The 17,458-nt window shown below is 40.9% G+C and overlaps 2 protein-coding genes across 7 annotated transcripts in view; one reads left to right on the top strand and one right to left on the bottom strand.

The window, feature by feature from the left end:
- Positions 1 to 7,334, bottom strand: part of GPI (glucose-6-phosphate isomerase) — a 40,550-nt gene extending 33,216 nt beyond the window's left edge. The window contains exons 1-2 of the mRNA XM_083794716.1: positions 7,228 to 7,334; positions 6,966 to 7,027 (exon numbers count right to left, since the gene is read on the bottom strand). The gene's annotated coding sequence lies outside the window, so the exon portion shown is untranslated. The remainder of the gene's footprint in view (positions 1 to 6,965; positions 7,028 to 7,227) is intronic.
- A 64-nt stretch (positions 7,335 to 7,398) lies between these two features.
- Positions 7,399 to 17,458, top strand: part of GARRE1 (granule associated Rac and RHOG effector 1) — a 53,239-nt gene continuing 43,179 nt past the window's right edge. For 2 of the 6 annotated variants that reach the window (XM_083794655.1, XM_083794650.1), the window contains exon 1: positions 7,399 to 7,544. The gene's annotated coding sequence lies outside the window, so the exon portion shown is untranslated. The other 4 variants (XM_083794656.1, XM_083794654.1, XM_083794657.1 and 1 more) reach the window with 4 other exon arrangements.

Below are 17,458 nucleotides of genomic sequence, written 5' to 3'. Positions count from 1 at the left end.
CTGAAATGTTTCTTCCCCTCAAACCTCAGCAGGCAGTTGCTGCCACAGGGCTGTTGTCTAATGGTCCCTCATGCCAACACGTATGACTTAAACAAGAGTTGCATACGTGCAGTTCCTGTGAAACTGAGGTTTTGTTTCCTGCCTCTTAGACCAGCAACAACTGTGATCTGACAGTCTAGCTTTTTAGTTGGTATGGTAGCTTTACATGGTAGCTTTTTACATCATCTTTTACAATACTGCAATTGATGAGATGTCATGCAAAGAGTGGAGAACCACAGCTAAAGTTACACGCAATTTATACTAATGACAGATGAATCAGGACCTTTGGAGCCAAATCACAGGAGAGAGGTTTGTACATGCCTCTTGACGTAGAAGTTGCGATAGGGGATGCAGAGAGCACCTTTAAATAGACCACTCAGACATAAAGGGCATCGATCTGCCTTAGATGCCCTGGTGCCTTTGAAGATGATGAAAGATCTAAAGTACTGAGGGATGCCAGAGAAATAACTTCTGGTAGCCCTTAAACTTCAAGCATATGAATACCCAAACAAGATGTTTCTTGGCTGTGAAAAAGACAGCAGTAGACTGAACCATAAACACTGTGAGACCTGCTCCTGGGTGCCTGGCATGTGTCCAGCAGCGCAGGATATTTGCATCTAATAACAAAGCCAGCTGTGCGCCCTTTTGGCTAAGAAAGTTTAAAAAACAAACATAAGTAAAAAACCACTGGGAGCTGCATTGCCCACTTCATCTTAAGTGATAAGCAGAGTGAACTCTTCAAGCCTGATGTCAAATTTACCAAGGAGAACCAGATCCAGGTGGTGGACCACAATGAAAACAAACCAAATACACTCTTGGCTGCTGTTACAGAGAAAGTGTGAAAGTGCTAGAAGGTGACTAAATAAATCAAGAACCTGAAACCTGCCACGGAGGTCAGCTACGCTGGCTCTCCTCTTGGAGCCAGAGGAAAGTGGTACTGAGCCAACCAAGCATTGCTAACTCACCGGCCTCGTGGAATGCAGACAAGACTGGGTTGCCAAGTTTTAGTACATAAGTCCCACTCTCCTCTGTCAACATTTTCTCAAGCACAGGACAGACAGGTGGCCAAAGACTACCTCATAGGTATCTCACGTTTCATGATGTCACCAGGAGACCTGGACTGCTCTGGACAGGACACCTGAAAGAGGTTCTGTATTGAGGGGTTTATCAATAATTGCTTACAAAGAAAGCTTTGATAGTCTCGTATTTCATTGTTCCTGAGAAATGCCTTCCTGTAAGTGGATTACCTACAGCACAATCCCATGCAGGGCCTTTGGGTATTTCTGTCATTAATGAAGAAACTCTAGGGAAAAGACTAATCCATTCAAGTGTCGTGCCTGCATCAGAACACAGCTTTTATCAACTACAGGTTTCCGTGTGTTAGCAAGTAATTTAACAAAGTTTTGACCATGAGATATTAGCTTACAAGTTTCTTTGTTATTTTTCTGTTCAACCTACTTTCATAATTCCATGTTCTACATTACGAAATTACTCCTTATTTGGCAGTTTTCCACAACACAACGTAATCTGTATAGGCAAAAGGTGGCAGCAGTACCACTAAGGCAGCTGAAATTAAGTTGCCTTTGTTACAGTACCCTGACAGACACTAAGGCAATGTGCTAACTAAAGCTTTCAGTCCCCTCTGCTGCAGGAACTACCATATGGAAATTCTTCAACACTACCATTTAGGCTTCCTTCCAGACCACTTCAAACATTTATAAATATTTATAAACATATATAAAACATTTCGCGTATTTATATAAAAATAATTTTAAATAAATCATCCAAGATTCACCATTCATCTGGTAATATGCTTCATATAGACCATTAAAATAAGAATTATATCCAATGTAAGACATTTTCTAAAAAAGTCAAGTTCTGTTATCTGAGACATACATAACACCTTACTAAAATCAGTTACACAAGGACAAGAAAAGAAAACATCATTTGGCAGCTAGTCACTGATTTCAAACATTTAATAGAAGGGATTCTATTTTTCTATACATGTTTATAAATGTCCCTCCAGAATTCATTCTAAATTTTGTTTTACTCCTTCTTAAATTGTGTTTAGACTCGATTACATTAGGAACCCTAAATACCCTATTAATAAATTGGGCCAGTCACACAGAATTACATTTTATTCCTGCTCATAATCTTACAATAGAATATACTTAGATACCATATTAATTTCTAGGTAAAAAAGACAGTCTAATTCTCATCACACATTTACAGCATATCTGTTTTCCAACAGTCTTCTAAGATCTAGTATTATAAAATGTTGTCAACAACAGTTCTTTGTACCTCACAGTCTCTCAACATCTCCATACTTGCGGCATACTTTGCAAAGTTCTGAGCCAACTGCTAATGGCTAACCAATAATGAATTCATAATCATTTGATACTCATCAGAATAAATTTATTTAAAATACAAAAACTTCTACGGTATTTAGATGGTCGTGCAAACTATTTTACCACAGCTGGTTGAGAAGTACATTTTTGTGGTTTTGCAAGCTGACTCCTTTTTGTGAAAGTTTTCAAGAAAACAAGCAAAATGAGATCCCAGACATCTGAATCATCAGACTTCAAAAAAATTATACATGTTTAAGTAGTTGACTTCCTGAAGCAAAAATGTGAAATGCCAATGACTATTTTGTGCATGTAGTTGGGAGTGTTCCATTCCTGTACCCATCTAGCTTATTGCAACAGACAAAGAATTTATCTCAGGGTCTAGTCCTCCATTTCAGCACAACTAGAAGACAGTTTTTTAAGCAGAATAGCAACTTAAAAACAAACACATCTTCTCCTTCATCTCAGGATTAGGGACAGTGACCTTAAAAATATCTGAAATTCTTCCAGTGCCTGTAAACAAAAAGGGACTGCCGGCCCTCATGATCATGTGCCACTTACAAAACATTCTTACTTGTTGGCTACTTTTTGGAAAGGTTATTTGCTATCAATCAAGTGACAAGTTCTGCTTATAATAATGGTGATGACATCAGACCTGCAGAAGAGAAGATTAGTATGGGGTGTCTAAATATATAAACTAGAAGGTCATGGGATATGTCCAACGTCAATTGAAGTCAATGGCTTCCATTCAGTTCAATCAGAACTTGACTGATACATGTAAAATAAGAGATTCTTTTGTATATATATTTATTTTCCCTGTAGCCAGTGTCATTGGCTTGCAGCCTAGGATTTTTTAAGGTGACCTGGATCTTTTATTTGTCTGAGAAGAAAAGGTGATTGTCCCTATTTTTATTTTTAGGTAGCCATATATAGTCAGTCATGTTCACTCTTTCCAAAGTGGGACTTGCCCTGTGGAAGTAACAGGCGAGAATTTTTCCAGACGACAGCCTGGGGGCTCTAACCAGGATTCCTTTTGCCATTTGGTAGTGTTTACAAAGAAGCTGGGCAAGGGGCCAATTCTCATTTTAAGCCTCAGGTTGGACACAATGGTTGGTCAATGTACTGAGGAGTATAAAGCATAGGTCAGCAGCTTTCCTGTTAGGCAGCAAATAACTAAATTTCATTTGTCTGAAATAGGATTTTAGTTGTCCAGGGCTGCAGGACAAAAGGACTGTTCTCACCCTGACAGCTGGAATGGATGATTTGTGAAATGTATTTTTAGAAGTCTTATTTGCCTACGTGTATGCCTGCATTGTCAAACATTCAGACAGCAAGAGCAAGTCGGGCTCTGAGCTGCGAGAACTGTAACACTGTACAAACTATAATGTATCTAGGTCTAAAACTACATTTTCATTACTTCTCATCCTACAATTGCAAATATACAGTCCAAATATTGATGCAACACCATTGCTGTTCTTCCTGTACTTCGATGTACAATCACAACTTTCACAGTAGTTAGTAACCACAAAGGGAAAATCACTGTTGACACAATAGAACATTAGTGATCAAGCCTGCTTTCCAAAATCACCCTGGTTTTCCCCACATTTCCTTTTCCTATACATATCTCTATCTGATTAACAGAAACAACAATCCATGTAAATTAACTTCTACCCTCAACAAGACAACCCACTCCTGAGGGATTCTATTACTAACATTCATCCTCCTAATCTTATCCCACACCTTGCTGATACGCATATCCTTATTAACATTTGCACACTAGCTATTGTGCCAGTGCTGCTTTTTTTCTGAGCTAATGATTTCTTCCTCTACAGCCCCTGAGATCAGGTTGCACTCATAATACATTTCAAAGCTGGTTTCCTCTCTCACTAAATAGCATTGTTACGTTTTTTGTTTATGCAGTGCACCGGTTTCCTTCCCTTCCTATTCAATGAAGGTCTTGGAAAGCACATATTTTGTATATATATATGTAACATTGATAGGAAAATCACAAATATAATTGAATACATCTATTGTGTGCAGATCTACATAGGACTTTACTAAATAGTTAATCATACTATCATCTTTCAAAACAATTAGAATTCAGAGAATCAAAAATTAGAATATTCAGTATAAATATAGCATAACAAGCATTTAGGAAAACAAATTAATCATCATGTCACACTACGTATTTGTTAGTCCTTAGGAGTTTCCTCTTTCTTTTGCATTAGTTATGTACTTCTACTGAATTGAATGTTTTCATACTCTATTCATATGAAGAAGTGTGAACTTTGTATTTATTTCTCAGTCTGCATTAAATTCCTACCATCTGGTTAAGAAATATTAGCTTTAAGGCTAGGATTCTTATCAGTCTTCTGTGCATTTATGCTCTTAATCTATAAACTTCATCTGTAATAATTTTCAAATGAAATGTCTGACCTTTAGAGATGGTTAAGTGTTAAAAGTTGCTATATACCACCGTAAAAAAGATAATAACATGTAAATAAATCCTGTGAATTAAAATAAAAAATATGCTTATTAAAAAATTGTTTCAACACCACTGACAAAATCAAATTCTGTGCAGAGCCACTGAATACAATTAATTCACTAGGGTAACAAAATACAGAGCAGATTTGGACACCTACTGCTAGTATAAAAGAACATTTGAGCATTGTATTGAACCGTAAGGTCTGCAGAATAAATTTCTGCTTGTGAATACAGTATGTTTTCGTCAGCACAGCTTGTATAGTTTGGGGATCTGTTTGTCAAACTGTATCTATAGCACTATTTAGAAAACAGGACTGGTGGATAGCCATCACCTAGTACAGTATTTTTATTCCAATATTTGGAATATTTTGTATTCCATCATTTGCCAGCTATTCATCAGGGCAGGAGACTGTTGTGATCCTGTGAGCACCGTATTACAATCTTTACATGACCAAGAACTACAAGGTACATGGCTTCGATATCAGAAGGGAAAGAAAATTCCCAGAATATAGATGGGAAACGTCAATAGCTCAACAGGGATTACAGATTTCTTTTTGGACACGCCTGGACTGGACATGCAAGAAAAGTCCAGAACGAGTGGTAATGTTTGCCTCAATAACTCCTGCTGGTTTCCTTTTTCCTACAAGAGTCTCCAAGGCTGCTCTGTGCTGGCTACGTGGTGCAACCTCAGCGCAAGAGCAACACTTGAGCTCCTGGAGAGCTGCTTGCAGCTAAAAGGCTCCAGAACGGCCACTTTGCTTCTCAAGGATAGGAAATACAGGTATACCTAAAAACACGCGTGCTTGTCTGTGTCTTTCCCTTCTTTCTTTTAATAAACAAAACCAAACAAAAAACAGGAGGTATTTTGGGTCTTTCTTTGGATTATTTTTAAGGTGCAGCCACAGATTCCGGCCTAGGAGGAAGGAAAATACATTGCAGTATTTTTTCTCTTTCCCTTCCTTTTCAGTTATTTATACTTTGTTCCAATCAAAAACTTGTTCAAACCCCATCTGAGTCTTTATCTTTTTTTTTTCGTTTTTTCAAATCAATGTTCACCTACCATTTAGCTAGTTAAAAGCAGAAAAAAAAGGTACCTTTTCCAGCCCCTTATTGCACTCCCAGAATAAAAAGAATGCTCCAGCACCCGTCTCTGTTGAAGGAGCCAACAATATGACAGCCTTCTGTTGCCTTGCTTGCTTTCCAAGTATTTCCCAGGTATCTCTTAATTTGAGGACTAAATTTACCAGGAAGAGACAAGCTTAGTAGACATACAAGAATCAGGAAAGTTCGGGGGCAACACATTGATGAGAAGCCCAGTCTGCCAGTAACCATCTGTTACAGAAAAGGAAACAAAGCCACAGATTGCTCCTAGGCCGCTTCCCACAGACACTATTTGAGGACTATTCCTAGCTTGTGGATAGAAGGTGTCCAATAAATTGTCAATTTTACTTCTTCCCACAGAGTTTTCTGATTAGCAGCACAAAAACTGGTAGAAATTATTTATTTTCACTTTATTAATATCATATTCTAGTGTTTTGTTGCCTTTTTTTTTAATATAGAGCCAGATGATCAGAGGCTCAGTCCTGTAAACAAAGTTTTTGCTTCTTTATATTCCAAGAACTTTTAACTATTTTCTATTATATATGACGTTATTTTCTAACTTCTACCAACTATTTCTGTATGTACTTCTGTATGAACTTCTTGTTCCATTTCAAATGTAAGGTTCTAAATAAACCTTAGAAATAAACAGTAACCACCTTCTTCTAAGAAAGACAGGATTAACAGGATTTTTCTTTGGAAGTAGGATTTGAAAATACATTGAATTGCACAACAAACCCTTCCGTATACAGTCTTCATTAAGAGTGAGGAATAATAATAAACTGGTTCAAATTCACACAGCAAAGCCATCACGTACCAGGCCTGTTTTGGTTGGGGCAATTTGTAAGGCTGGCAGCACCATGATAATTATGCCCAAGGGGACCAATTTCAGATAACTTTGTGAGCATTTTACCCAATCCCCAAATAAACGTTTAACAATGGTGGTGAACCCCATAGTTTCCCTAGCTAGTGACTTTAAACAGAAGAAGAATACAGTACTTTGCAGTTGCTGCTGGCGATCTCTGTCACTGATCATTCCCGCGTGGAAGGACACACTGCACCTGACCATGAAACGACAGGACGAGAAACCTCGTTATTTGAGGTTAATATAAAATATGGACTGATTTTTATTATTTCTCCTCTCCCCTCGTCCTCCGCTCTGAAATAACGGCCTGCCCGTCCCTCACCCTCCCCATTTGCCCCCCAGCAGCCGGGCCGGGTCCCCTCACACGACAGGAGGCAGCCGGGGCCTTCGCCACACCTCGGGTGAGCTCGATGTATGTGTGTTTGCCTGGAAGGACATAGGGCGAGCTCCTCAGCACCCCCATGCCGGGACAAGGCCCCACACCTCCCCGCTCACCCCCCCTCAGCTCCCTGAGGCGCCGCGCCCCCCCCCCACGCCCTGAGCCGCCCGCCCCGCTCCCGCCTTCCCCTTCCCGCTGTCAGTCGCGGCTCTGCCCGCCCCCGGCCGGTCCCTGCCCGCCTCCTTCCCTCCCCCGGCGCCCGGCGGAGGAGCCGCCGTTTCCGGAGTACACAGAGCGGCGCTGGCCGGGCGGCGGCGGCGGCTGTCGCGGGCAGGTGAGTGAGTGAGCGCCGCCGCCATGCCCCCGCTCCCCGCCGCCCTGCCTCAGCCCGCCCGCGGCTCCGCAGCCTGCCGGGCCCTGGCGGTGCGAGGCACCGGGCTGGCGTGGCCGGCGTTACCGCCGCTCTCCTTCGCTCTCCCGGGTGCCGAAGCGGGCAGCGGGCGTTCTGGGGCCGGGAGGAGCCCCCCGGCGGCTCGGCGTGGAGGGCGGCGGTGCCCCGAGGCGCGGCCCGGGGGCTGTCGCCGCGCACCCTCGGCAGCGCCGGCCCGGCCCTGTTGTGGCGGCGGCAGGCTCGGCACGGCTCGGCACGGCTCGACACGGGGCGGTGGCGAGGCTGCGGCCGCGTCCCCTTCTCCCCTTCCCTCCGCCGTGACCCGAGTGCGGGCAGCCCGGCGGGGCCTGCTCCTTGCGGGCGTTCCTGCGCCCCTTGGTGGCGAGCTGTGGCCGCCCGCCGCTCCCTCCGGCCTGCTCCGGCCCCGCAGCGAGCGACAGAGACCCTGCGGCGGGGGCCTCGCCTCAGGGCGGCGCGGCTCTACCCGGCCGCCTCCCCGCCTCAGGGCCCGGCCGGGCTCCGGGGGCTGCCCCCGGGAGGTGCCCCCCGGAGGGGCCTGGCGCTGGGTTCCCCCAAACCCCCGGCCCGCAGCGGTGTCTCCGTGCTGCCGCCCGCGCTCGGCTTTCACCTGACGCTCGCTTCCAGTGCTATTTAGTGTTATTTTTAGTCCCTTGTGTCCATATTGCGGGCTGAAGAGGGAAACTCTCGTTTTGGGGCATAGCTGAAAACTTTGCTAATATACCTTTGCTTCGCCCTGCTTGAGATGGGGCCTGCGCGGGGTTTTATCACTGAGTGACGAGGAGCAGGTATAAATTTGTCAGGTGGAGGGATGTTACCTCAGTAATTTGAAAGATTTTGAGAGCTCTCCTTTGTTTTTGTTTCAGGTGGAATTACAAGCCTAGTTGCAGGTACAAGTCAGCCATTATTATTAGTTTTCCAGAGGAACAGATGTCTGGGTGTCATGGTGAAGAGGGTGGCATACATCAGCCCTCCATAGTGGTGATAAGTGCCCGGCTCCTCACAGCTGGTCAGTCTGGGGCTTTGGAGGCACTTGTAGCTGGCAAAAGGTGTGGGTTTGGTTTCCAAAATGGCACTGGGCCTTGTAATAGCCAGCGTGGCCATTGGATAATCTTAAATCCAGAGGCCGGGGAAAAGGTCAGCGTTGGTTTTAAGGCCGTTGTTGCTTGTATGCTCAGCCCGACACCATCTTGGGGTGGTGTTGAGGAGCTGTTGCTGTTTTCTGTGGGTGATGGACGGCTGAAGCTCCTGCAATCCGCTCCCATTCCCTCACCTCTCTGAGGTATGTGGCATGTGTCGCAGGGCTCCGGCCACATGAAGGTTTTGGTATGCAGCTCATGGGATCAGGAGTGCTGGCCGATCATGGCGTGCACTCAGGTGCTATTTGTGTATCATGTACATCAACGTGATTCTGCACTTGGCTGGTGCCTTTTCCTGGGCAGTGTTTCTACAGAAGACCCTTATTCTGGAGAGAATTGCTATTCTTCCAAATTTAGGACTTGTGCAAGGTTTTTGCTTCTTTTTCTTTCCCTCCTAGAAGGAAGGCCTTTCTCTTTTAACTATTACAGTTGTGAAGAAGATGTGTTTCGGGTCAACATACACATTTCTGCTGCTTCATGTCACCTTTGAGGTGTGAGGAACTGGGCTGGAAGCAACGCGGAGCTGCTCCTTCATGTGCGTCTTGTGGTGTTGCTTCTTAGGTCAGCGTAAGGCATAAATCCTTCTGTTAGCGTTTTTCATTCTGAATCAGGAGTTACTCAGAGGTGTTAGGAAACTAGAAATACTGCATACAGGGAATATTTTTGAGACAAAAGTCTCCTCTGAGACTTTGAAATGTGGTTAACAATTGATCCTTCATACAAAACAGTATGAAAATAATCTGCTGAAAATCTTTAAAAGAATAGTCTGAGTTTCTTCCATCTCTTAGGCATCAACTTGTATTTGATCACTTGAATCTTTTTTTTTCTGTGTTTTTTCTTCTGCCTCCAAACTGAGAGTGCTTTTTCCCCCACTTCTTCCCACAATGTATTATTTTTCATGACCTCCTCTTCCCCTGCATACAAATGACTGCCAGGCTTTTTTTGCAGGAAAACAATTGTATTTTTACTGTCCTGTGAGGTATAAGTAAGCTTCCTTTTGTATCCTGTATTGAGTGTAGTTTTAAGTGCTGCTACTTGCCTCTCATTACTCAAAACAGGGTTGTGTGAAGAGAAATTGTGCTGCTGCTTTTGTTTATATAGTAGTGTTGTAATAGGAAAAGACTTGTTCTTGGTACAGTGAATGCTGGTACACCAGAGATCCTGCTAATGATAGTGATTAATAGGTGCTGCTCAAAATAGCTATCACTGTTGATATGACTAATTGTACCGTATGAAAAGAACTCCTTTATTCCCAATAATCTCAAGGTGTTTCTACAGTTCTAGGGAAATGCCTGATCTGTGCAGACGGATAAATGCCCAGTGAAATGCAGAACTTAGAGTGAAATGTGGCAATTCTTCAACAGCTTGCTGCTGTGCTGCAAAAACACTTGGGGCTGAAAATGAAGAATATCGTCTTGTGGTTACTGTAGGTAGATAGAGTATTATTACTGGAATTGGATGCTGGCCAGAACAACACCCTACATGTTACGAACAATGCCAGGGTATTGTTAGTAGCTATAGAAAGGGTTTTATATCATACATGAAAGATGACATTTCCAGCAGCATGGGTAACCTCATCACAAAAACAGTGTGCTGAAGCTGGTTCACAGGGCAGCTGATTCTGCTAGGCTCGACAAAATCTACGTTATAATTACACCAGTCCTCCTAGAGCTTGGTGATATCTCTCAATTAGTGTTTTTTGACCTTCATTGGCCTTTGGGTAACAACAGTTTATTAATAACATGCTGCAGGCAATCTTGTGCTCTCCAGGCAAGATTGTATTCTGGGATGTTTAAATTTTGTACATCTTGTGGCTGAAAGCAACTCGAAGCTTATTTGAGGACCACAGAAGGTGCTGTCTCTCGGTATCTGCAGAATCTGAAGCTCTGCTTGGTAGGATGAAAAAATGTTTTGAAAGCTAAGTGGAATTTGTTAAAGATGTGTTCCAAACTCACCGAGATGCTAGTATTAATGTTTTGTCGTGCCTTTTTGGCTTTGTGTGGGTTTCTTGTCTTCTGTTGTTGTTGTACTTAAAGGATTATTTTATAGTAGGAGGGATTTAGTCCCTTCTGCCCCCAAAGAAACTATTAAGTTGTGGGAGAGGGGAGCATGAGGCATTAATATTACTAATACTACTTTGCAGTTTAATTGCTGAGTTTGTCTGATATGATCCCAGTCTTCTGGTGTTCTGTGAATATATCATTTTGGTCAAATCCTTGAATTTTGCCAAAAACATGACATTGGTGAGATGTTTCACTAATGTTACAAGACAAGAATTATTTTGGGAACTTTGGTGGTCTTGAAATACCAGTCTTGCCTTAGTCAGCTGTAATTGGTGAAGATTAGTATATTGTTTTCTTAAAAATAAATTTGGGGAGCTTACTCTGCATGGTTCTATTAAGCTCATCAACTTTGCACGAGGCAAACTGACTTCCAGTGACCTGAGTTAGAGCAGCCTTAGACTAAGAGGGGAAGAGTGGGTGTGAGGGGGAACAGCAGAGCAGAGATTCTAGAAATGCAGGTTTAGCTTGGAAGAATGAAAGAAAAGGGCTGGAAAGGGGAACGCACAGTATTCCAGGTGGTGGTGAGGGAATGTTGAGGTGGCTGTGAGTAAAGATCAGTAGGGTGTGCATGAGGTGGGAGTAGCTGGGGCTGGTGGAGCATGTTTGGGAGTCATTTTAGCAAGTCAGACATTCTTCTGTCTGTGGTATTACCTGCTGTTGGTGGTCCATTGGCTTCAGGCTAATGATAACATACAAGAGCTTATCGGCGCAAGCACCTATTACAAATTTTATTAAAACAATGAAAGTTTTAAGTAGGATATTCCAGGCCTTTCCTTTGAAGAACCATTTTCACAAAGGAAATAAATACTCTCCCTTTGAAGGAAAGCCATTATAAGAGAACATGATAACACTAGTAAATATTTTTTTTGTACTTCTAAAATATAAAACAACTTCTTGCTGTAAAGTGGCTGCCCCCCATTTTTTAAATTAAAAGTTATCTTGTATGTTTTTTCTGGTAGGGTTACATCAGAGAAAGTAATTCCTTAGGAAACATCTTTAAAATACCTCCTTAAATTGCGACTACTTTCCAATTATGGTTTTCAATAAAATTCTCTCCTTGGGATGACTGAACATATTTTCTGTTTTAGGCTAGCTCTCTTTTCATTGTCTTGCAACACGACTGTATTCCTTCTTTGTGGTCTTCGGTTTCTTGCTTTTCTATTAGTTTTCTACTTTTTCAAGTGGTTAGGCTTTTTTAGTAAATATGACTCTTTAATGTTCTATCTAGTCGTCTTTCAGTGGGGTACTTGTCAGAAGTTAATATTTATTGGTAGGCATTTCTGTACAATAGCATTGCAAAAGACAGATTTTTTTGGAAAATTTCAACAGGAAAATTCCTTTACTGCCCTGTCAGCCACCTCATCTCAGGCTTGGATATTGTATTTTTGTTCTTTCCTGACTTACGCGTTGGCTAGGAAGTTAGAGGGGAACATGTTAACTGATTGTTTAATAACAGTATTGAAGGTGTGATTCTTGTTTAGTTGTGCACTCAAAGCTGACATTTAAATGGAGTCGTCTGATTACAGAAAATTCCTCATAGGCTTCCGTGCGACATATGCCGGTGCAATCTGGGGATGGAACAAAAGTCCTGAACGTCAACAATTTCTGAATGTTAGGGGAAGTTGGTTTCCCTTAGAAATAATAATATTTAACTTTGACCCTTTAATGCTTTATTCAGACGTGCTATGTTTTGGGAACTTTTTAAAGCACCGTATGGAGTGTGTTGTAGAGGAGAGTGTGGGAGAAGAGCAGAAAGATGGGAATGTTATGGACCCCTTGCTTCGCCATAGCCATCCCTAGTGTGATTCATGCTTTTGTTACTGTGGGAGAGTAATCTAGCAAAGAAATTTATCTTTAATTCTTTCAGAACACACTGGTTTTAGTTACTCAAGTACGTTACTTCACTGTGATAACTTCGTATGTTTGCAAGTTTCTGGATAGTATTAGGGATTCCTCAGGATATACTGGGGTGAAATTACGCCCTTTCAAGTATGTCCGCATGCTCTGTCTGATACCAAGATATTCGAAGCAATGTTCTAGGTATTTTCCCTGTTTATGAAAGCTGAACTTCCTGCTCTTCTGTACAGATTATAGAACTTGGCTGATTATGCTTTAGAAGAACAGTTTGAGTTCAAGCACAAGAGTTTCCCTAGAGAAAGATAAAGCACCTGAATGTCTACAGCTTACATTCCAGAAAAATCTGGAGATCTTTGAAGTGTTTCTTCCAAAGAGTGTAAGTACAAGGTAATACTTTAAAATGTTCCTTAAAAATACTTGAAGCTGTTAATCTCATCCTGAAGATGCTAGAAATTCTTCTTGCGTAGCCCAGTCATATTACAGAAATGCTGAAAAACAATGAAAGCTGTAGTGACCAGGAGGGACAGACACAAAAACAACCCCTGTTGTTGTCGAAAGACTTTCGTTGTCTCTGCATCCTCAAAACTTGTGAAGAAGACTGAAGATCACAGGGAAAATATCACTGTGGGTAAATGTAATTCTATGCCAAAAGAATCAAGGAACGTGATCTTTCTGTTAAGTATTTCAAAATTTTTCTCAGAATGCTATTTGCAAGTCTTGCACCAGATAGTATTTTGTAGAAGGAGGAAGAGTACAAGGAGGAAGAGACTAGCTAAAAATTTCATTCTTCCAGTTCTATAAACTGTATTTTTCTGCGTGCATCTTGTCAGGTAACTTCAATGTAGAATGGTTTCATCACCTCCAAATGCTCAGATGAAACCATGTATGTCACATGAACGTAAAAACAAATGCAGCTTTTTGTCTTTCACTGGAAGCACTTGCGATTAGTGTAAAAAAAATAAAAAATAAAAAAATGGAAGGATTTTGAGACAGGAATATATTGATAAGGATTTTGAGACAGGAATATATTGATTTATTTGGAGTGAAGCATAGCAGTATTGCCTACTGTTGAGTGGTCTGCAGTTCTTTGTCCAAGCAGGAGTTAAGGCCAGATAGTATAGAACGGCGTTAACTAAACCTGTGCAAATACGTTGTACAGAATCCAGCTTCATCAGTGCATGTTTTGTAGCTCTGGAAAAACTGTATTTAGCCTCTTACCAAGGATATAGTTAGGTATTTATGTTCATTTGGCTGAACGACACAGTTTGCAAATATTTGCATAACAAGGTAATAAGTTCTACGCTTTTTCCAATGTGAAATGACCATTTACAAGCAGATGATGTAGCTGAGAGCTTTAATGTGGTGCCAAAAATAGATCTAAAGCTAAATACATGTGTCATTTAGAAAAGCTTAAAACTTTAATTAATTTGATCAAGACCAAACAATTAAGAAAATGTATAGTGATAAGAATTTTACTTTCCTGAGCCCAGTTCTGAGCAGTGTAAATGAAATGATCGAGCCTGCCAGGTTGCTGCTGTTGTTGGCAGGAAAGCAGAGGTTTGCGTAGATACTCGTACATTCTTCACCTACAGAGAGCAAACTGACGTACTTTGCTAACTCACAGTGGAATACAAATAAACTGTGCTGGGCAGCAACTGGTATAGATACACAAGTTGTGATACAAGCCAAGTTAAAATTTTGGTAGTATTATAACCTGTACTTCTGTTTTAGCTACTTTTGAAGACAAGCTGCTGAAGTTCTTATATAGAAGAGCAGGGCTACATTAAAAATAAAATTTCCTGAAATAATGCAAATAAAAGCAGACTTTTATTTCTATGGCTTCTCTTTCTTAAGAGACTTCCATGCTAATAAAAATTGCATGAGGTGCTGGGAGGAAATGCCAGTTATTAGGACGAAATGCTGGAAAAAGAACACATTATTGGGAATGTGCTTGGTTCTGTATTAAACTGTAGAAAGAGTCCTTGCCTAGAGAGCTTCCAATTTTTCTGTATGTCTTGTGTTGCTTTCCGGAAGAGAGAAAACCTTTTCTCTTTAGCAATCCCATTAGATCTTATAATAAACCTTTTTTCTCTAAATGTTGCAACAAACTACAGGACAACAGATTGTGATGTCAAATTCACTTCAAGACCAAAGAGAAATGAGTATTGTAAAGTTTGAAACAAATTATTGCAAAATAAGCTAAGCAGTTATCAAACTTTATATAAAATTGTGATGATTTGACCATGAATTTAATATGGGTTTGTTCAAGTTCTTCTTAGCAAGTGCATTCTGCAGTCATCAACTCTAATTTAAAATACATTTATCTTTCATATAATATTTGGTCTTAAGACTTGGGTCATGGGACAGAATGTGAGGTAGTTTGGCAGTCTTCAGTCAAGTGCACTTCTTGGTTTATCCACGTGGAAACATGGTGCAGCTGACCTGTGCTATTTTGAAATTAATCCGATGCTTGCTTTTGTGGTTAGAAAAGATTCTGCTCTGGTTAAGAGAAATCTATTGCTCTGCAGATGTTGCTGGACGTGAGATCTTTTGAAAACCACTAATGATACATGTTTTGTTTTTATATAGGAATGTTACATTTTTGTGGTGATGGATTGGTATGATAGAGTAAATCTGTAGTTGACGCACAAGACTAAGTGAGATGTTTTGGGGAAAAGTGCATTTTCTTCCTTTGAAGACACATCAGGAAGCATCTTTTCTTTTTCCATTTTAGTTTCTGGAACTAAGTTATTGTGACGTTTCATTAGAATTGTCTGATGGTCAGGCAAATGAAGAACAAACTGATTTGCCCCTTAATTGTGTTTCCCCTGAATGTATGCTGAAAGACTCGAGCAACTCTTCTACTCTTACCTTCTCTTGCCTTCTCTCACTGTATCACAGTGACCCTGGTTTTAGTTGAGGGCTGCAGAGATCTCTTTCGAATCAGGTGCTGTCTTTCAAGCATCAGGAGATGTTCTTGTCACTGAATCTCTAATGCTTTTTAGGTTTCTGCTAATCAGATGTTAGTCACTACTTTAAAACCTTTCACGGTGTCTTTGATTCGGAATGCTTTTCAGAAGAGCATGCTTTAAACAGACATGCCTTTGGACTGAACACTTGGTGTGTGGATGGGCTTGCAGGCACCAGAGTTGAGGGTTGAATAGCTACTCTGGTTATAAAGTACAATGTAGTAAGTTTAATTGGTTCTTAAACACCTGCACAGAGATTATTACCTATCCAATGTATTGAATTTTTTTTGATAATTTAGAGTGTTTTTAAACTCAATTTCTCAAGTCAGTTTCTAAGGGAGTGTCTGTAATTAGCACATTGCTGTTGGTCTCTCTAGAATCACCTGTCCTTACCCTCTTATTTGTTGTTTTGTGTTTTAAAGTGCGTTTCCCCATCCCTTGCACTTTGTAGAATTACTGATGGAAAATGTCTGCCTGGGCTGCCTTCCCTTGTGTTTCATATCTTTTGCTCTGTGTTCCACTTGAAAGGTCTTAGTGTCCCTCAACTTTTTGTGCATTATGATATTTACAGAAACCTACTGTTAATATGACTGATAAAATTTTACTTGACATTAAGTTGTGTTTTTTTCTGAGATATTGACAATTCTTATTGACAATTTTTTAAGCTTGCAGTTCAGCAAGTAGATGCTCTTCTCTGTCTGATGTAGTGTGTTTCTTCCTGAAGCAGAAGAAAATTATCTATTTCAGTTAGTCACTTTCTGCTTAAAAGTTGAATTTGTGTTTTGTTCTCGGATTTTTAGCACAGATGAAGCAGTTTCTTTTTCAAAACATTTTTGTTGCTTCAGGGAAGGAATACATTCTCTTCTTTGCATATGCTATTTGATATATTCTGTTTGGGAGCACAAGTTGCTTGTCTCTACCATGTTGGTTGTTTTTCATTGCACGTTAAATTCTCTATCAGGAAAAGCAAGGGTAAGTGTAGCTTAAGAAATATTCTTCACTACCTAATTGTGGTCCCTTCCCTTTTAACTTAAGATTTTGTAAGTGATACAGTCCTCAGCATGACAAGCACAGACAGGAAGGTATGCTGTATTTTGATCCAGTTATACAGTGTGTTAAAGAGTAACGTGAATGTGGGGCATCTTGTGTGCTTTACCTTTGCTAAATGTATTTCTCTACAAGGAATCCTAAGTGAGCCAAGTTAAGCTGGCAGGATTTGCAACAGTGGACTTAGAGTGAATATTGTGCAACTAGGTATGTGTGAATACTGGTTATAATGCTAGGTGAAAAAACCTGGTTGTGCCTTAAAGCACTGTTTACTTAGTGAATTTCCTATCCCCAGCGTAGCTGTCTCTAAAGGTTTGTGTTGTTAGGGAGTGGCATTTTCTTCTTTTCCTTTTGCATCACACCGTTGACTTAAGACCTGTAATTCACTGCCTTCGTTTACCTTACACTGTCGTAGGCAGATCTCATTCTGCCCAAAAGACAGCATTCTGAGAATGTCTTGCCCAAAATAGGGACAAAAGTCTACATAAGTGGAGTCTATACGTTTCAACTTCAGAGGCAAAGAAATGCCAACAGAATAATCTGAAAGATATGAAAAACAGTCGATGGAAGCATTTTCTGTTCCAGACAGAGAACAATATGTTGGCTGTAAGGGGAGATACAAATGCATTTTGTAAATGGCTGTGCTGTTTAAAATGATGGTATGCATATAAGAACTCAAGCAACAGAATGCCTTGCTAATAGCATTTGAGACACCGTAAATAGTTTAAGCTAATTTTGATCATCATATTCATACACTGTAAAGA

This window comes from Anser anser, assembly GCF_964211835.1.
Source record: "Anser anser genome assembly, chromosome: 11".
NCBI classification, from domain to species: Eukaryota; Metazoa; Chordata; class Aves; order Anseriformes; family Anatidae; genus Anser; species Anser anser.
The sequence above is the reverse complement of the archived record's forward strand: the minus strand, read 5'-3'. Positions and strand labels throughout refer to the sequence as shown.